The 21,287-nt window shown below is 34.6% G+C and overlaps 2 long non-coding RNA genes across 7 annotated transcripts; both read left to right on the top strand.

Moving 5' to 3' along the window:
* Window positions 1–3,874: 3,874 nt before the first annotated feature.
* LOC110897353 lies at window positions 3,875–7,971 on the top strand. 5 transcript variants are annotated; one of them, XR_004875936.1, is made up of 11 exons: window positions 3,875–4,032; window positions 4,115–4,213; window positions 4,311–4,412; window positions 4,647–4,709; window positions 5,112–5,168; window positions 5,246–5,330; window positions 5,822–5,886; window positions 6,004–6,010; window positions 6,093–6,153; window positions 7,263–7,340; window positions 7,827–7,971. It is a non-coding gene; the product is annotated as an uncharacterized LOC110897353 (long non-coding RNA). The 5 variants fall into 5 exon arrangements; XR_002568574.2 differs by having other exon boundaries at window positions 4,115–4,247; window positions 4,311–4,385; XR_002568572.2 differs by having other exon boundaries at window positions 4,115–4,247.
* A 7,115-nt stretch (window positions 7,972–15,086) lies between these two features.
* LOC110897352 lies at window positions 15,087–18,210 on the top strand. 2 transcript variants are annotated; one of them, XR_002568569.2, is made up of 4 exons: window positions 15,087–15,240; window positions 16,245–16,343; window positions 17,382–17,537; window positions 17,691–18,210. It is a non-coding gene; the product is annotated as an uncharacterized LOC110897352 (long non-coding RNA). The 2 variants fall into 2 exon arrangements; XR_002568570.2 differs by lacking the exon at window positions 17,382–17,537.
* Window positions 18,211–21,287: the final 3,077 nt, after the last annotated feature.

Here is a 21,287-nt window from a genome sequence, read left to right as displayed (position 1 = left end):
CAGACTCATGCTGGTAACAGAGGCTACATTTTACTGAAAACCCCCACTAACAACTATGTTTTTGTATTCATATGTAACGGGTCAAATCAAATAATTTAAGATAAAAGCGAATTGGTTATTAAAAGTTAGCTAAAGTGTAATTTAAAAGTGTTTAAAGTCCTACATTGTTTATTTGTAAAAGGTAGCTTATTAATGTATTCATATTTGTTACAATGGGTACAAATGTTTGTCGGTCAACCTGACCCGACCCGTTTCAACCAGTTCTAAAACAACACAACTGTGCTTTCCAATGACTGTTAAAGATTTTACGGGCTGTCAGAATTTGATGGGAAGAAGTGGAGCTGTCGCCAGAGGCTTTCTGACCACAATGCCCGTCGCCGAAAGCCACAAAAAGAAAAAGAAACTATCCACTTTAACTCAAGAAGTAACCGTATGCAGACTCATGCTGGTAACAGAGGCTACATTTTACTGAAAACCCCCACTAACAACTATGTTTTTGTATTCATATGTAACGGGTCAAATCAAATAATTTAAGATAAAAGCGAATTGGTTATTAAAAGTTAGCTAAAGTGTAATTTAAAAGTGTTTAAAGTCCTACATTGTTTATTTGTAAAAGGTAGCTTATTAATGTATTCATATTTGTTACAATGGGTACAAATGTTTGTCGGTCAACCTGACCCGACCCGTTTCAACCAGTTCTAAAACAACACAACTGTGCTTTCCAATGACTGTTAAAGATTTTACGGGCTGTCAGAATTTGATGGGAAGAAGTGGAGCTGTCGCCAGAGGCTTTCTGACCACAATGCCCGTCGTCGAAAGCCACAAAAAGAAAAAGAAACTATCCACTTTAACTCAAGAAGTCAATCTTCATCATTTTATGGTATTCAAATTATTCAGGAGCCAATTTCTTATCATAACTTATTCTCAGTTCTTTTATAACTTATTATGCTTTTGTATTTGCAGATGGGCAACATCAAATACGTTTTGTGCCTAACAATGTTCCTGATCTGGTTCAAACCGAACCTGCTTTGAACTCTATTTGGGAAACCACACGCAATTCCCAGCACACAGCCGGTGTTTTTCATCAAGGTTTGTTTTCCTAATTACTCTACAAACAGTAGTTTTGATAAATTATCGTACAGTTAGTTAAAACCTTAAAACCGAGGAGTTTCAAGGCCACAAGGAATGGCTGGTACGAATTTTTTCCATTTTTAGTAATTTTTTTATTCGGGATTGGCTAAACGTACCCTGTAGACGATGTGACTAAAAAGGCCACAAGCTTTTACTTCGTCTTAGGCCACCAAAATGGTTGAGCTGGCCCTGACCACCGCGGTGGCGGCCACAGGCTTCACTATTCCCTTCAAGAAATCCCCCAGCCACTCCCAATCCATAGTTAAGTTCGGTCCAGTTATACCCGCACATAAATAAAAGGTTCTGTCTCACATGTCATTCTCACATATATAATGAGAGAAATGATAAGTTATAAGGAGCCGTGTATATCAATAAGTAAACAAATGCCAATCATTAAAGTATATTAGATAACTAAAAAAGCCGATGGCGTCTTAGGTTAGTGGTATCACGTGTTTTTATTCTTATTAAAGTGGTACGGGTTCAAGTCTAACAAAAAAGGCAATAGTGCCCGTCTTATTGAGTCATTTTGATTTTAAATTTCAATGTTCATATGATTTCAATGGTTTGGTTTCATATAGTTACTGCTATTGAAATTTCCAATAATTAATGTTCATGGACTGATTATTCTCAGTGATCCATATGAGACTTTGGTCCCTACATATTTATACAACGTAATTTCTTTTTGTTTCTCTCACCGGCTTATTGGTTTTCTTATGCTTTATATGGGATTGGAATTCATGGGCTTTACATGAATGTTTTTTTAAAATCAATTATAAAAGTTGGTGTTTGCAGCTGTGTATTTTTCTGATAGATCTGAAGTCCAATGTATGCATCGCTGGAAAAAGGTTCTTAATTCAGAACTTATTAAAGGTCCATAGATTCATGAGGTTTTCACCACATCCCCTCCTACTCTTTGACACGTTTGATCAAAACAGCTTTTATGGTCTCTTTTTATTATTATTATTATTATTATTATTATTATTATTATTATTATTATTATTATTATTATTATTATTATTATTATTATTATTATTATTTTCGCTGTAGGAGGATGAAAAAGTCCTTGAGCTGGTGAAAACATATGGATGGGCCCACAAAATGGTCTCTCATAACACAGTCTCTTCTCAGTCGTATTGGTAAGCAGTGTCGTGAAAGGTACACGATTTGTGTATAAATCTAAAATCTTGCGAGATGTGGATTAACTATTAAAGGGATTAATAGTTTGTCTAGCAAACTTCTTCAATTGGAAAAAATAAACATTCTACATTAGTAATGCAATATGAGCGATCTAAATGTGTGATTATTTAGGAGTTGGAGAGCTTAAAGAAGGTGTTATGATAGAGCGAGTTAAACGGTTCTCCTACTCTATTAGTTATTTTATATATGTATTAACAAATAAAAATAAAGGAACTTTCTATCAAAAGGTTCACCAACGGTTTGTTGGATGTTTGATTTGTACATAGATATACTCACTATTATTGTTTATAGATGTACTCACGGTTTGTTGGATGTTTGGTTTGTTTACAACGGCTTTGATGTTTTAGCGACACATGTTAGGATCAAGACCAATGCACGAAGATGGCCTTCACATGTCCGGACATGTAAAACAAGCCGTTCTTGCAAGAACTTAAAACATATACGAAAGCTGTTGTTCGATCCTTCTTTTTGTATGTTTGGATCTCTATTCAGACATCTGAGTAACATGCACATGTGTTTTGGGATAGAAAAGAGTACAACTTTTGTAGTAGTTTTGATTATCAATATAAAAGAACTGGAAAATGGAACAATTATAGCATCAACTATATTAGTTTCTACATTTGAAAGGGGAAGTTTGACACGAAAAGTCGTAACTATTTTTCAAATTTAGGTTAGTGAAGAGTGTAGAATAAAACGATTGATGAACTAACACTAACAGAGAACGAGCAGAATGGCGTAAATTGTCGACTCCGACGTAATGCTCTGCTACAAATAAACATCGTCTACAAAGAAACTTTTAACAACCTGAACCCAGCGGGTCACCCGGAGTAAACGGTTCATAGGTTAAATTATATTCTTCCCCTGTACAGAAACTTTTAGGACAAGCTGGCGATAGATGTTTCAAGTCGGATCATTATACTTACGCATGGAATACTCTGTTTACTAATATAATTAAATAACGCGCTGCTCAGGTTAGTAGTCATCTCGCAGGTTAGTTTGTCAAGCACTGTCAAACGTCTTATCACGAACAAACAATAGCTATTATGCATGTCGTGCATCGCACGGGCTTTTTCCCTAGTTTCATAGAATTTGTTACTATAACAGAAAATCATTAATTAAAATTTCAGTATTGTAATTAAATCCTTTTATTATTCTATTTATTTCTTTTACTTTTTTTTATTAATTATTAAAACCTTACATAAATCAACTAATTTATGTTAGTATATCCTTTTGATTGACTGATTCATTTGAGTATATACTTTGGGTTTAGAGTAATGTTCATAAGCTATATATGTATATTAATAATGCATTCAAGATATAGAACGAAACCCACTGCTAATTCAAGATATGAAACTCTTTGACCTATGTTTTAGATATTTTTATTATTATTTTATTTATTTACCTTAATATATCTATACTATATATAATATACATATCCAAAGGACTTCTTAAAGTCAATGAAATTTCCTTAAAACATCCCTAAAGCATGATGTACAAGTTTTTTAAGCACCAGAAAACTTCACTTTCCACTTATACCCTTTACCCTAAACTACACACAAACTAGGGTTTGTCTCAACTCTCATTTGGTCCGCCGCTCATCCTCTCATCCTCTGCTCTCTCTCTCTCTATGGCGATTGCTCTCTCTCGAATCTCGCCAGATCTCTCACCAGATCTGTGAGGATTTCACCAGAATTGATGATGAAGGTAACCTCCTTTTCTCTCTCTCTCTCTCTCTCTCAAATTCATCAACAACGCTGAACCAGGGGTACTGTACAATCGATTTTAGGGTTTGCCATTTCATCCATCTCCCTGCTTCTCTCTCAAAGAAGATCTAGGGTTTCTCTAGGCGGAGCCGAGCCACTGGCTCACTGCGACCTCGCCGGCGGTTTGATACTTCCATGGAACCAAATAGTCGGCTGGTATTGTGTTCTTACCCTTTTCTCTCTTTTCGTTTTTGTTGAACTGATTTTGTTTTTGTACAGCTCATATCGCCAAATCCGGTTTCAGTGACACTCTTTTCGTTTTTGGGAGTGAAGAATAAGCAGATCCGGTATCCTGTATGTTCGTAGACCTCAATCACCCCTGTATGTATTTGGTATTTTTGTAGATCTAGGGTTTTTTTTTTGTATTTTTCCGGTCCGTAAAATGATGATGTTGATAAAACAGGGTTTAGATGCCATCAGACATATTTGACCTTTATTTTGTCAACCCCTCTCTTTCCCTCTGTTCTTCATAAATTTCTTCATTCTACATTCTTCATATGTTTGTTTCCCACCATGACTTTAATGGGATTAATTTTTTTTAGCATTTTGGTGCAGGTGAAATAATTTTTATTATTGATTAAAGATACTTCAGCAGACCATCAAAGGTTCCCTTTTCTGGTTAGTTACAAAATCGGCTATAAAGGAATTGTTTTTCTTCATGAATCTTGTCGGATCAGAGTTTTTAATGGGTTTTGTTTGTTATTGGTTTTTTTCATTTGTATATATTAATGCAAAACACCTGTTTTACATCAAAACTATTTGTTTATTGGATTAATGTTTTGAACAATTGCAACTGGTGTTTACAAGAGTATACATTTTAAAAACTTACTATGCACACTTAGTTTAGTATAAAGACAGTCCTTGGAGTTGACTTTCATTTATTGACTTTTAACGTACCCTATATATTATGTTTCGTATCAAATTGATTCATTTTTGAATTTTCTGTTCCCTAAATAGCAATATGTGATTATTTATTATATGTATTCCAGCCAATATGGTTAATTGTATACGTTCTTTCAGAATTTTTTTGATACGAATGCCACCAGAAGCACTCGATCTTGTCTTCATGTAGTGCTTGTAAGTGAATCTTGTTACGTGTTTCTCATTTCTCTAAATAACAAACAATTATTGAGTGGGCAAAAAGATTTTTATAGGACGGCTTCCTGAAGAAACAAGTGTGAAGATTTGCGCTTGTATTTTGGTAGGTTTGGACGTATTTTGGATGTGTATATCCCAAAGGTAAGCCTCCCAATAATGGCTCGACTAATTTGTTTATTTTTACTAAGAGTAAAATGCCATTTTCATCTATGAGGTTTGGCTACTTTTGTGACTTTTCTTCGAAGGTTTGTTATTCCGCATCTAGATTCAAAAGGTTTGAAATCTAACCACTTTCATCTGGCTCGTTAACTCCATCCCACTTTTCTCCGTTAAGTCAGAGGTATTTCCGTCCTTTTTGCTAACTTAAAGGACAATTGGGTTTTTTTCACTTCATGTAAAAAGACCGAATACCCCTGAAAAAGACTGAATCGCTTTTAAGTTACCAAAAAAGATGGAATATTATTTACTTAACCGAGAAAAATAGTTGGAGTTAGCGAGCCAGATGAAAATAACAAGATTTTAAACCTTTTGGATCCAGGTGAGGAAAAACAAACCTTTGGACGGAAGTCGCAAAACTGGCCAAACCTCGGGGACGCAATAATTAGTGATACTCTTTTTTTTAATCTTTTCAGATACGTGAAGCTGATATATCCTTATTGTCATTTGCTGTTGAGCTTGCTGAAGAGTTCTATGGAAGGTTAATTTTTATTAGAAGGGGATGCATTGCTTTTTAATGATCATGCCATCGTTTAAATCTGTGTTTAGTGCAAAACTGATTTTTTTTGGTTTTTTGTTTTTTCTTGTCAATGAACAGAGTAAAGGTAAAGTTTGACCAACTTGGTAAGCTTATGATGAGGTGAAGTTTCTCCGTGTGTGACTCGTTAGACCTGAATATAATTGTAGGGGCAAGATGTGGCGTTTGAACCAACAAAACTTCTGTGGCTTATACAACGTGACTTCTTACGTAAGTTTTCTTTTCTTTCCGTTTATGTAACTTTGAAGTGACAATATTGACCCATTTATATAATACGGGTTGGTTTGGGTTAGGACTGAAAAGGAAACAGATCAAATGGTTTGAATGGGTCAAACTCTTTGAAAGTCATATTAAAAATTTGTTGAAGTGCATAAACCCTTCTAACTTGCTTTGTCAAATAAAATTCAGATTGTTAACTAAAGTTATAATTTTTTTATATGTTAACTACAGTAATTTTTCTGACCACACGAGGGCCTGCAAATCGGGAATGCCTCTTGTACATATAGCTTTTTAGGCTGTACAAGAGGTTATTTATATATAAAATCGTATCTAGAGGTTTTACCATCTAAGTTTTGGGTACGTGATGATAGAAACATATCGCCCTGGTGGGCCTTGCGGATTGCGCCCTTTAAAACCAAGCAACCTGTCACCTGTAAGGACTACTGGTATCAACTCATGCAGTAATGCACATATGTTGTAGCTTCAGTTTCTCTATTTCTAACACGAATGCCGATTTCTTAATTTTTTGGATTGATATATACAGTTGCTTACGCCGCATTGTGTCTCACTTGCTTACGCCTCATGAGGCGAAGGGAAAACACTTCAAGTCGCGTTTCCGTTCTTTTAAACCTTGACTATAAGATACTCTTTGTTGACACTCTCAGCTAATGAGAGAAATCAACACAGGAATCAAAAGTCGAATAAACCTAAATTTACGAATCAAAAGTCGATTTGGAATTTCTTGTTATGGAATTGTTTTTCTGAATCGCAAAATGTTTTTACAGTAATTGAGCAACCGATTTGAAATATATCAGAATCTGAGTTATTATTCTAAAAATATAAGTGATATATTTTTAAGTGATATATTTCCCGCTGCATCGCGTGGGTAAATGGCTAGTATATATATATATATATGTATATATATAGAGAGATATAAATCTAAGTCTTTCAATCTTGTAAATGTGTTTACTGATACTATTACGAAAACTCTTAAGCGACACATCGAACACGCAAATAATCATGAAAACGAATCACAATATTAATGTTGAAATTATTTTATCATTCAGAAATATTGATTTAGTGTTACTCTAAACATCTAGGATAATTGTCCTCGTTCGTTCTCTTGGAATTCTCCATCCTTACTCGTGCGCTTTACAAGAAATCGCAACGCAATCAATGTGAGTATACATGACCCATTTTCTATTTTCCACTTTTGGGTGCAATATGTATTCTATATCAAACATCACAATCACATCAAACATTTTATGCACACTCTATCCTTACTCTATGTGATACATTTTAATCATGTTAGACATGTTATGCTATTGTAAACACTCATGACTATGTGTTCATTAACTTCGTACAAGCCTCCCCTAACAATGGTAGCGCTATAGGTTGAGAAACGCCCCTCCCGTTATATTAACGGGTATTGTTAGGTCAAACTATGTTAAAACCACCCTGTAGACTTTGGGTTGGACACTTTAATTGCGTTAAACTTTGGTTTGGACACGTAGAGTAACATCGTTTCGAGTATATACTGTCAGTATGATATTGTATTTCACATTTGGATATGAGCAACATTTTAAACACGTACTATGCTATGTATGAAAACTTGTATACTCGCCAACATGCTTTTGTTGACTTTATTTTAATACATATTGCAGGTTGATTTATCAAGATACAAGAAAGCAAGCTAGGATGGCCTAGAAACTCATTTTAGAAATAAACTATTGTTGAATTTATATTTGGATGTTTGAAACTTTGTATTATCCTTTAGAATTTAATAAAATGATTTAATTTATATTGTCACATTTAGTGTTATGTTGTTTTGAGCAATTTGTTCGTCTCATCCCGATGTTTCCACCATCGGTTGGGGTGTGACAGTTTTTCTGGTGAGAGTTTTGTTTTACGTGTATCAGAATCTGGCTTCTTAGGTTCAGCAGTGGTTTTAAGTTTCGCAGCAGTAGTTGGTTTTTCTGGTGGTGATTTTCTTCTATTTGAGGTTCCAATGTTGAGCACTTCATCTTCCTCTTTTGTATGCTTCCTCTTCTGCTTTCGTTCAATCTCCTTATCTGTCTGTTTGTTAATGGTATCATCTATTCCTTTTTTCTTACCAGTATCAGATTTTCCAGGAGATTTTGCAGAAGTTTGCTTGGCAGGCTTTGGATTTTGTTTTGGCTGATTCCTTGGTGTTGGTTTGCCAAAGTTTTTCATGGAATCCTTTTCCCTCTTTTCAGCATCATCTTCATCGTCTTTTTCAAACACAGGTGCAGGGGTAGTACCAGTTAACTTTGCAATGCATTCTTTTATGCCCTTGATGTCAGCCTGTGTGTCTTTGTATCTTGCTTCAACCATAACTCTAATTAGCTTCATGTGGGAATTAAGTTGAATCTCAGCCAGTTCCCTTTGAGCTGCAAGAATGGGTTGTACCGAATTCCAAAGCTCTTGGCATAACTGTTGATGAGAAGGTCGACTTTTGAAAGCATCCACCAACTGCTTCAATTGATCTTTCATATCAGCAACAGTTGTTTCTAAGTTAGATATCCTCTCCGTCAAATCCTGATATTTTAATCCATCACCTAACTTAATAGGATCATCTGAATTTCCACTAGAGGTGGTTGTATCTGCTTTTGAAAGAGGAGGTATATCCAAATTTTCATTAGCAGATGCCCCTTGTTCTTGGTTCTGGGGACTTCCCTCTGCTTCAGTGGTTACCTTAGTGATCTCACCCATAGTTAACTTGAACTCACCAGTGGATACCTTGATAGACACAGCAGTGGTTGCCTTCAAGGGAGTCTGACTGATGAAACTACTGTCCAAATGTAAATCAGTGGATTTGACATTTGTAGTAGCTGCTCCACTTGAAATACCATCAAGAATTTGCTGAAATTCAAGAGGTGTAGCCTCCTCAACTATTTCTGGGTTAGCTAATTGAACAGGTTCAGACATAGCTATTGTTGAAGCTAAAATCTCAGTAAAGTGTTCGTGGGAGGGACTGCTATCAATCTGAATGTCAATAGCTTGAAGCAATATTACAAATTTTGGTGGAATAGAAGATGAAGGGATTGCTGTCAAAAGTGACATTGCCCCGGGAGAAGGGCTTTTAAGCATACTCTCATATGAGGGTATAACATCATATTGTGGTATCCCTATGAATACAACATGTTCCTTTTGTGAGAATCATGAGGAGTTTGGTTTATGTGTTGAGATCTTTCAACATGTTGTGAGGAAGTAGCAACAGTGGTTTTTTTAGTGACATCTGTGTTGTCACATGGTTAACCTCTGGGATCTCATCATCCAGAGGACCCGTTTTGCTAGTTTTGGTGGGCTTTTTGGATTTTGTTTTGGTCTTTTTGGGTTTTGTTGGTAGGGGTTTCACAGCAGTGGATGTAGTTCTATGATCACCAAGAGCAGTGGGCTCAGCAACAAAGGTTTGAGGAGCAGTTGTGGACTCATCTAAAATTTCCTCATTCTCCTCTGCTTCAGTTTTGGAAACATCTGTCTCTTTAGCCATAAGGCGAGTAAAAGTTTCAGATGTTAGACTATTCATTTTAATAGCTTTACCTTTTTCAAAAGCTTTTTGAGAAACATGTTTTTCCAGGTAGTAGCTTAATAGTCTAGGAAACATAAGAAAACCAGCAGTTTCCCCCTTTTTAATAGCAGCAGTTTTCCCCTTTTTAATGTTTTTTAAATTTGCAACTAAATTAGCAAACAGTGCCTGGGAGTAGTTAAAATCAGTATTTGTCAAAATTGCATACCCCAATGACTGAATTTTCAAAGGTATCTCATTAAAAGAAGTAGTTTTATTTGAGAGACAGATTAAGAGAATATGCAACATGAATTTCATTGGTGGTGGAAAATTACCTTTAAACATAGTTGCCTTATTCAACTGTCCATCATATCCCCTCCCAATCAAGTATGTTTAAATCTCATTTTTCGGGAAAGATGTCTTACCTGCCAAGTCGTTTACTTCAAATGTTGTTGATATGGTAGTGGGGGTAATAGCAACCGATTCACCTCCGACTTTTGAAGTTATACTTACCGCCACATTGTTTTGTTCTTCAATATTCGCATTTGCTCAGAAATCGCGAAGCGTCTCTTGGTAAATGGGTGCGTCGGCGGTAAGAATGGCCTTATATTTTCATGATGTAAGAATATCAATCATTGAATGATAGAGAGTATTGTTCTCGGTTTTCTCAAAAATAGCCAAGTAGTTATGCGGATTTTCATCATCAGAGCCATGATTGGAATTGAAAGTTGCGAGAGGTTGACAAAGAAGTGTTGAAGAAGAAGGTGGAAACCGCTCTAATGAATTTTAAACTCGAGACGAAAGTAAAACCTCTGTTTGGGGATGAAACAGGGGTTTATAAAGTGAAAAAGTGAATGTTGACGTGTCAGAAGTTACAAAGATCTGATGGCTAACATTTGTCCACGTCAGAACCTCTGATCTGATAATGGATAACAGTTGTTTGAAAACCACTGTTGGCCAACAACAGATGTTAGGTAACAATAGCAACTCAGCAGTCCTTAGATTAAACAGAACCTATGAGAACAAACAATACCCTTCAGCAGTGTTTGGAAACCACTGTTGGGCAACAACAGATCTTATGCAACAATAGTTTGTCAACAGTCCTTAGTCAAACACAGGCTTGGAAAACAGTTGTTTTCAACAGACTTTTAATATAAACAAATAAATTGATATTAAATATTAGGAGTCATTTAATGCAAAACATTTAAAAAATAAATTTTCATGGGAAAACTATAAAATTAAATATTAAGAAACTGAAAGGACAAATTTTAAACCTCTGCCATAAAAAAACAAAAAAAAAAACCTCTTCATTTAAACACCAACAATAATCTACATGGCAAACAGAGTCTTCTACCACTTCATCGGACACAAATGTTGTAAACAGTGGTAAATCAACAGTCGCTAGGATAAACAACACTTATTAAAACAGACAATACCTTTTCAGTAGTGGATGAATTTTTATCCAAACAGAAGTTGATTCAAAACATCAATAAATACTATGAAAACACTGATAATCAGTTTTAAATTCGTTTTAAATCAGTTTTAAACATCAGCTTTTCTTATGTCATCGCAATTTTTTGAGCAAAACAGAAGTTTGCCAACAATTGTTTTCCACAAACTTTTAAGAGTTTTTTCCAATATTTAAAAAAATAGTTATTTTTTAAAAATGGAGTTTTCATGTTCTGAAGACATTTTACAAAGATCTGTTGGGCAATAACTCATGTTCAGAACTTCTGTTGTGTTAATGGTTGAGAATTCTTTGGAAACTGCTGTTGGGAATAACAGATGTTGACAACAGTAGCAACTCAACAGTCGTTACATAAAACAGAAATTATGAGAACATACAATACCTTTAAGCAGAAGTTGGTTCAAAACATCAACAAATACTATGAAAACACTGATATCAGTTTTAAATTCGTTTTAAGTCAGTTTTAAACATCAGCTTTTCTTATTTCACCGCAATTTTTTGAGCAAAACAGTAGTTTGCCCAACAATTGTTTTCCATAAACTTTTAAGAGTTTTTTCCAATATTTAAAAAAATAGCTATTTTTTAAGAATGGAGTTTTCATGTTCTGAAGACATTTTACAAAGATCTGTTGGGCAATAACACATGTTCAGAACTTCTGTTGTGTTAATGGTTGAGAATTCTTTTGAAACTGCTGTTGGGAATAACAGATGTTGACAACAGTAGCAACTCAACAGTCGTTACATAAAACAGAAATTATGATAACAGACAATACATTTAAGCAGAAGTTGATTCAAAACATCAATAGATACTATGAAAACACTGATTCAGTTTTAAATTCATTTTAAATCAGTTTTAAACATCAGCTTTTCTTATGTCACCGCAATTTTTTGAGCAAAACAGAAGTTTGCCCAACAATTGTTTTACACAAACTTTGAAGAGTTTTTTCCAATATTTAAAAAATAGCTATTATTTAAGAATGGAGTTTTCATGTTCTGAAGACATTTTACAAAGATTTGTTGCGCAATAAGACATAATCAGAACTGTTGGACCATTGTTGGTGACCCTAAAGTCAGTTAAAGCAGTTCATCTTCAAATACGAGGGCGGAATCAACGTAAACGAAGTCAAAAACAGCTTGTATCCTTTTAACTTTCTTTATATTACTGATTGTGAGCTTTTACAATGTATTCTGACAAAAATCCGGCAGCACCTTCGCTCACACACACATACCTCTAGTTTGAAATGAACATAGCACTCTCCTATTTATAGTAGTGACCCTCTAGTTTGAAGGTGACACAGCCTGCTTCAAATTAGACCCTGTTCAAACTAGACCCTGTTCAAACTAGACCCTGTTCAAATGGTCAGCTTTGACATAAGACTCAATAAGACGTAGTCAGCAGACATTCAGTGCACCAACAAGAACTTCTGTTATGTTAATGGTTGAGAATTCTTTGGAAATTGCTGTTGGGAATAACAGATGTTGACAACAGTAGTAACTCAACAGTCGTTACATAAAACATAAATTATGAGAACAGACAATACCTTTAAGCAGTAGATGAATCTTTAGCCAAACAGATGTTTTAAAAACAGCTGTTTTCAACAGACTTTTAAAGATTTTTGTCAAATTTTTTAAAAATACCTATTTTTTTAGAATGGACTTTTGATGTTCTGAAGACATTATAATGTTTTAATCATCAACAGACGATGATTCCAAACAGTTCTTCTCTTTTGGAAAAAATTAATTTTAACAGACCTTTACAATAGCAGTTATCAACTCTAACAACTGTTGATGCTCAAATTAGTAAAAATAAAATGCTCTACAAAGATTAATAGAATTAAAATTTACTTATCATATTTGACGATAAATCAACAATTACATTTGTTAGGCAACTTTATTGTAGTTGTTGTTAAAAATAGTTTAAGTTACTTAGAAATAATTCCGTCAACATGAACCGACCGACGAACCGTCCCAGAAGCACTAAATATGAAGACCGAGAAAAAAAATCAAGCTTCTACTTCTTTGATTAAAGATCACGACAAGGTTACAAAATTTCAAAATGTTAGCCGAACATTATGGAGTATACAAGATATATATTCAAAGAATTATGTTAATAAGATAACATATCTTATTAACATAGTAAATATCTTTTCTATGAAAAAGACTTTCATAAGAAAAAGAAATGCTTTTTGTTAGGAAACTTTATTTGTAAGTATTGAAGAAAATCAGATTCAACTGGATCTATGAAGAAGACAACAGTCCTGAAGATCACAACAAGAAGAAGAAGATCGGATAGGACAACTAAAATGAATAACATCTACTTCAAAGAATCACAAGTTGATCAAGAGCTGAAGAAGGTTATCAGAGAAGGTCATTTCTGATGGATCTGATGATATTTCTGATGAAATATCATCAGTTTCTGACGATTCTGATCATCAGATTTTCTGATGATTTGTTCACCAGAATTTCTGATGAAGTGGTTTATCAGAAATTCTGATGAATACCCCACTTGTCTAAAAATCAGCTCTATCATGCCACAATGACCGAAGCACTTGACATTATTGGATATCATGATTACAAAGGCAACTTGAACGTTGGATTCAATGAATATGTCAAATTGCTACTTTATGCAGGACTTTTACATGAATAAACAAATGTTTATTCATGTATTCAGGCTTCTATAAATAGAAGGCTCACCAAACAAAAGACAATGAGTTAAGCTTAGCATTTAATATATACTACAAAACTCCATTGCCCTCTCACCCGCAGAATTCAAGATTCATTTGTAATAGATAATAATCTTACAATCACATTGTAAACCATTTTGTTTCAAAGTGATATAAACTTGATAATTCTGTAGGTCTTGTTTCTTGAAAGTCTGATTTCCATTTCTGCATAAATTTTTCACATCTACTGAAATCACTTGCCATATTACGTGAAAAGAAGTTTTTAAGTCCAAAACTGGGACCAACAATTGGTATCAGAGCAGATTGAATAAATCATTTTCAAACGATCAATCGCTCATCTTCTTTTTTCTAAATATGGCCAGCTTTCAATCATGGAATAATGCTTTTAACATTGGTTCTATGTCTAAACCTCCGACTCTGGTCAGAGAGGAATACCCCCAATGGAAAATCAGGATGGTCAATTTCCTCAATGGTCATGACTGAGCTCTGTTTCAATCCATTGAAAGGGGTCCACATATACCAATAACTGAAATACCAGCTATTCCAGCAACTGACCAATCACCTGCTATCCCTGCCTCCCGAGCTCCCAAAAGTGAAATACTTTGGAGTGAGGAAGACAAGGAAAAGGTGGCTGGGGATGAAAGGGCAAAGTCACTTTTAATTATGGCTATCCCCAATGACATATTTTCACAAGTTGATGCATGTGCATCAGGCATCAGCTAAGGAAATATGGGATCAGTTGGAAAATCTTTGTGAAGGAGGAGAAAGGATGAAAAGAAACAAAAGAACAAACAACGTTTCCTCATATGAGAGGTTCAAAAGTTTACCTAATGAAAGATTAAATGAAACATATCAAAGATTTACAAAAATTTTGAACGAGCTAAAGAAATTTGGAATAACAAAATCAAATGATGAAAGAAACATAAAATTTCTGGATGCTTTACCTAGAGAGTGGAGAAGTCTAACCATGACTTTATCTGAGTCTTCATGACTTATTGTAACGCCCCAAAAAATGAAAATTTAAAAAAAACACAGTGAGGATGATGATTGAGGAATATATAGTAATATGGTACCTAAATGTGGGATTCTAAAGAATATATAGTAATATGGTACCTAAATGTGGGATTCTAAAGAATATATAGTAATATGGTACCTAAATGTGGGATTCTAAGTTAAGATTTACAAGTTAATAAACTTAAGGGGGGAAACATGGTAAATGCCAAACTATTAGATTAATAGTGAGAAACTCACAAAACCCACACAAGGGGGATCGATCGAACAAGGCAGGAGGAGGGGGAAACCCTAAACTCAAGAAATCAAGCAATTGAAGCCTAAAATCATAAGAAAATCCAGTGCATGAGCCCTCTTATCGATCATCTAAGCATACCTAGTGAAGTGGTAAGTCGAATTTCTGGATTTGGTGAATTGTAGAAAAAGGGTTTCAACCCAATCATGAATTCGTGGTATGATTTGTGCTAATTAGATGTTAGGGTTACTCCCTAGAGTGGAAATCATGCTTGATTTTAGTTTAATTGAAAGAAAATTTTATAAACCTACTTGTAGTAGTAGAGATGATGATATGGATGATTATACATGTTCTATGCTTGTGTGATGTTACTATTTGATGTTGATTGTAAGAAGTAATTGATAGATAATGGTATAAAAGTTATATAATTCTAGTTGAAATTGATAATCTATGTTAGGAACTAGGAAGAGTATGCATAAAATACTTGTACTATATGCTTAAATGATGGCATGCACACCAAGTGTTTGATGAAATGCATAGATGAGACTATTGGACGAGATTAGATGTAAACGATGAATAAATATGTGTAGGAAGTAATAATGGTGTGTTGAATAGTGAATTAACATAAGAAGTGTGCTTTAGATATGATTCATGTAGAAGATTGGATTTGCTAGTATCATGTGGTAGTAGTATGCTTTAGGAATGGTACCTTATGCTTAAATGATACAATGGACTCCATGGGTTGCCGAACTTTCTAAATATGGTCATGAATTAATTGTAAGAACGTGAATGTACAAGGAAGAAGAAATATTCGAATGATGATTTAGGTTGGCGAATCATGGATTATGATGCTACAAGTAGGATTACATAAATATTAGTATGAATGGAAGTTGTTTAGGTACATACGTGGAATCTAGGTGAATGAGGTTGTATATGTCTTACTACATGAGTGTGAAGCGTATATAGTATAATGGGTATGTTCTAACATGCCATGATTTGATGATATGTTAAATTGTATAGAATTGGAATGAAATAATCGTTAAAATAGGACTTGTGTAAGTTACAATGGACTAGTGAAAGTCAATGTGACCCATGTGTTGGAAATGGATGTTATTATGTATAAGCATATAAACTAACAACGTTGTAAACATGATAGCTTGAAAGAATAAGAACCATGTCAAGATGGACCAACTCATGGGAAGCAAACGGGTCAAAGAGGAGGCAAAGAAACTAGCATAATCATGGCGAGCACAAGGTAAGTGATCTCTATAATCACTTATTTAGTTGTTTAAGTAATATAATGTTTTAATTATTAAGTTCATATGATGTTGAGGTCAAATCGATAGATTATTTTGATAAATGCACGAATGGGTCTAATGATTCATAGATGGATAACAAGCCGAATACGTATAAGTTAAGAAATTCCTTAACTCGGATGTTGGATTTCAAGTTCACATGATAGAAGGTTAATTTACAATCATGTAGGAAGAAACGGGAGGTTAAACGGGTAAACGGTTTGAAAGTTACGCAAGTTTTAGCGTAAACGGACAAAGTTGGAAAAGCTGCAGAGCAGCCAATTCGTAAGCTACAGTTCAGTCGTAGGCTACAGAACGTAGCTGCTGTTTGGATCAGAGCAGCCAAATCGTAAGCTACAGTTCAGTCGTAGGCTACAGAACGTAGCTGCTGTTTGGACCAAACAACTGAATCGTAAGCTACGGCTGAGCCGTAGCTTACGGCGACAGTTTTGCAAAAAGTTGATTGTTTTGTTATTTTTGACCTTCGGGCATAAATAGGTACGTTATAAACTCCTCTTAACTAATATTTTTTGGTTATAAACTCAAGTCTAAGCACCATATAATTAATATATGAGTATGATGATCGAATGCGAGTAGGTTAATCAAGAATTGGATGTAAGTAAATATGTGTAGACATGATTATGTAAACATGTAACGAATGGAACTTGTTTATAAGTAAGTTTATTATCGGATGGTTATATGCATGACTAGGGAGGTGTGTTAATTTAAATTAAGTGAATAGGATGGTATGTAATTATGAATAATTGGAGTCATGGTGAGTTTAAGTCGTATAAACAAGTATGCGTGATGTGTATAGAAGAGATATATATATATATATATATATATATGTATGTACATAATTATGCGAAAGGCGTACATAGTGTTGTAGTTAAATAGATGTATAAATGGTTGGCGACCTTTTATGAAAATGTAGTACTTGAATATGTGGAGATTACGGGTTTGCTAACCAAATTATTATTGAGTATTTGAAAGTGCAGGTTTATGAATGTCGGACTTTCAAAGTGTTGATATAGTAATGAAATGATTGAGTGTTGGAAGATAATCGGGTTGAAGTAACTTAAGCGGTTAGAATATGCTATGGACGTTTTAGTTTATACAATATTTTATGTTTGGTCGTCACCACCTACTAACAGGTTAGTTGTATGAGAATATATGTGATACCATTTAATTGGGAAATCGAATGCGTAAGAGAAATGAGAGTATGTACATGAATGGAATTAAAATGACGGTTTTATAAGCAGACAAGTATAACGACTAACTTTTTAAAGCTTTGTTGTTGAATGTAGGTAAACCCTCAATTCAGGCGACTTGGAGAATCGGAGCGAGCGCGTGTTCATGTTATGTCGTACCAAACGCTTCCGCTAGCTTGTTCGAATGTTTTTAGTCAAAAATTTTTTGTATTGGTTCTTAGTAGTATTTTGTCGAATGAATCGTAGAATTGTAACTAGTTTGATTATGTTTAAAACAGGGGTATGCTCGTTTTATGGACGGGTCATGCCCAATTTTTGTTAAATTATAGTATGATAATATCACATTCAGGCAGATGAAATTTTGGGCGTAACACTTATACAACATTCTAGTCCCCAGAGAGGAAGAAATATTTGAAGAAACCATTCAAAGAGGGGGATCTTTAGCTCTTATCTCAAACTCACAAAGAACACCACTTACCAATGATCCACAACCTTCAAACAGTCAAAATCTTGAAATTTCTGATGCATCATCAGATTTTTCAGCTTTTGCTGAAGCAATAGCACTGCTCACCAAAACATTTGAGCAGAGGTTGAGGGGAGGAGGCCAAAGATACCAGAGAAGTGACAGAGGGAGGGAGGATGGATGGAAGATCTAAAGAAGAAGGTAGATCTAAGGATAAGGGAAAGGCTGAAGTTGTGTGTTACAAGTGCAAGCAGAGAGGTCACTATGCTTCAGAATACAAGACCAAGAAGCTGAAGGATGTTGCTTATTATGAGAAGAAGCTGGAAGAAGCAAAGAAGCAGCAACAAGTCATCTTAATTGCCGGGACAGATACATGGCTATCTGATGATTCTTCTGATAAAGAAGAAGAAGAAATGTATAACTTCTGGCCTTATGGCAGTCTCTGATGACATACCAGAAACTTCAGGACAGAAGGTAAATTTTTACAATCTTGATCTTGAACACAAGCTAAACAAGCTCATGTCAGATTTTCTAAATCTGCAAGATAAGCAGAAATCAAACAGTAAAAAATCTGATGAGTTGCAAAGGACCATGAATAAAATCATACTTGGAAACCAATTACTAATAGAAGAAAATTTAGATCACAGAGCTAAAATTGAGTTCTATGAAAATGAAAGAAAAGATCTTTACAAGAAAATCAATGATAAAGAAATTAATGTAAGAGGTTTTCAACAAGCAAAAGAATTCATAAATTTCATTGAGTCCACACCAAAGAACAAAGGAGAGGGTTTAGGATATGTAAAAACAAGAGAAAGTAAACCCACTATCTTTGTAAAAGCAACCCATCAGATTTCTAATAAATTTTCATCAGAATCTGATTTTGAATCATGCAAATCAACTTGTTCTGAATACTCTTTTGAAAAACCCAACTTTAAACCAAAAATAAGTGAATGCAAACAAGAATCTTTAAAGACTCCAGAAGCAGTTCACTCATCTTTTCAAAATTATCCACTCATTCCATCAAAAGAAAGAATATCAGAAAATTCTGATAAACCTTGTATGTGTGTTGACATACTGAAGCTTGTTCAACACCATCTCCAAAATAAAAATGAAAAATCTGTTTATGGCTCAGCATATAACATATATTCTGATGAAAGGCCATCAAGAGAAAATAGTTTGATTAAAATCTCATCAGAAAGAGTACCCAAGCAAGCATGGATACCAAAAACCCTCTAATTTTTCCATTTCAGGACCATCATGTGCAGCAGATCTGGTACTGCGATTCAGGAAGCTCCAAGCACATGACTGGGGACAGGAGCTTACTCAGCAACTTTGTTTCAAAGCTGGGTAAAATATTAAATTTTGGAAATGGAGTAAAAGGGAGGATCATGGGATATGGATGCATCAGGTATGGATGTTTGACCATAGAGAAAGTAGCCTATGTTGAAGGCTTAGAGTACAATCTGCTAAATCCTGGTCAATTCTGTGATAAAGGTCTTTCAAATAACCTTATTACCAGAAAAATGCTTAACAATTTGTCTCAATGATAATCAAAAGAAAAGAATTTTAAATCTGATAAAGCACCAGAAAATCTGATAAATTATCAGAAAATCTGATGTATCATCAGAAAATCTGATAGATCATCAGAATATCTGATAAATCATCAGAAATTCTGGTAACTCATCAGAAAACATGTTGAAAAATTTTAATTATTGATTGATTATTAGAACAAATTCATGCATGTCATCATCTTTATCTATATCTCATATCTGCAAATTCATAAACTGTAGCGTTTTCGTTTAGTTTTCTTTATTTTCTTTCATTTTATTTTTCTTCTTAATGTTAATAACGTCATATGACAGAAAAATGTTCTGGGAACTCATTAACAGTTGTAAAGCTTTTTCTCCTCTTCATTTAATACACCCCATCAATATTAAGCAGGTTGAAGTGACATATTGATAGGTAATCATGATATATTATCAGAAAATGGCCGTCTAAATCATTTAATGCAGGAGAGTTTATCTCACAAATTCCTTATGCCATATGATATAATATTAAATAACAAAGATTGTGGTGAACAAAATCTATAAGTAGGTAGATGTCATTTATGGGAAACTTCAAGTTTACTATAAATGATCACCACCTGGAGCTGGAACTATCACCATCACACAAGAAAAGAAAAACCCTTGAAATAATTTTTTTTCAACCCTTTAGCTCAAACTTCATCTTCTTCTTCATTTCACATTTCCTCACACTCACAAAAATGCTTTCCATAAAAGCTGATCGTTTCCCACTACCTTATCATCCCTATCATAACCTTAGACTGAGGACCAACGGTCCTCAATGGGAAGGATGCCAAACTATTCTAAATCTGATTATGGGAAGTAATCTGAGATATGCCCTCACAGCCAACATAATAGTTCACCCAGATATTCTTCAAATGTTCTGGCAAAATGCAACATTGTCAGAATATGAGGGCAGAGATCAGATGGTTATCGAAAGTATGGTGCTAAACCAAAAAGTTCGGGTAACTGATGGTATCATCAGGATGGTTCTACAACTTAATGATGATAATGAAGTCTTGATGTTCACCAAAGCGGAAATAGATGAGACACTGGAGCAGATGGGTTACAACCCTGTAAACTCCCCACGAGCAATCACCAAAAATGGCTTCATAAAGCCATGGCAGTATCTGATCACACAAATGGGTGCATGCTTCTCAAAGAAGATCATCAATCATTATGAAGCATCCCAAAGGTTGATGGAACCTATACGAGCACTCGTTCTAGAGACGCCTTACAATTTCTCATATTACTTGATAAAATATTTTGCAAGTAATATGTGGTCTGGCAGGCCATTCTTGATTTATCCTCATTTTCTGATGAGGATAATCACAAGCCAGCTGGGCTTTGGAGGTGTTCCTATAGGTTATCCCAGAGCAGAAATGAGACTTCAACAAAACATGAATCTCAGCATGTTTAGACCTACTGATCAGCATACTGGTTTGGTGACTGATCTATGGTTGCTCCTTGAGATGGATCATGGAGGAGGAATAGATCTTGATTAGGTTTTCTTTGTTTAAACTTGGTGTGTAGTAGATATTCTTCTTAAGATGTTAATATAGTATGTTACTTTTGTTACTTTGTTGTCTGTCTAACGGTTTGGGGAAAATGGTAAAGATAAATGAAAAGTAAAAAATTCACAAAATCAATGATCATCAGATAATAAGT

The sequence above is a fragment of the Helianthus annuus genome, chromosome 13 (genome assembly GCF_002127325.2).
Source record: "Helianthus annuus cultivar XRQ/B chromosome 13, HanXRQr2.0-SUNRISE, whole genome shotgun sequence".
In the NCBI taxonomy this organism is placed as follows: domain Eukaryota; kingdom Viridiplantae; phylum Streptophyta; class Magnoliopsida; order Asterales; family Asteraceae; genus Helianthus; species Helianthus annuus.
This window is presented reverse-complemented; position numbering and strand designations above follow the sequence as displayed.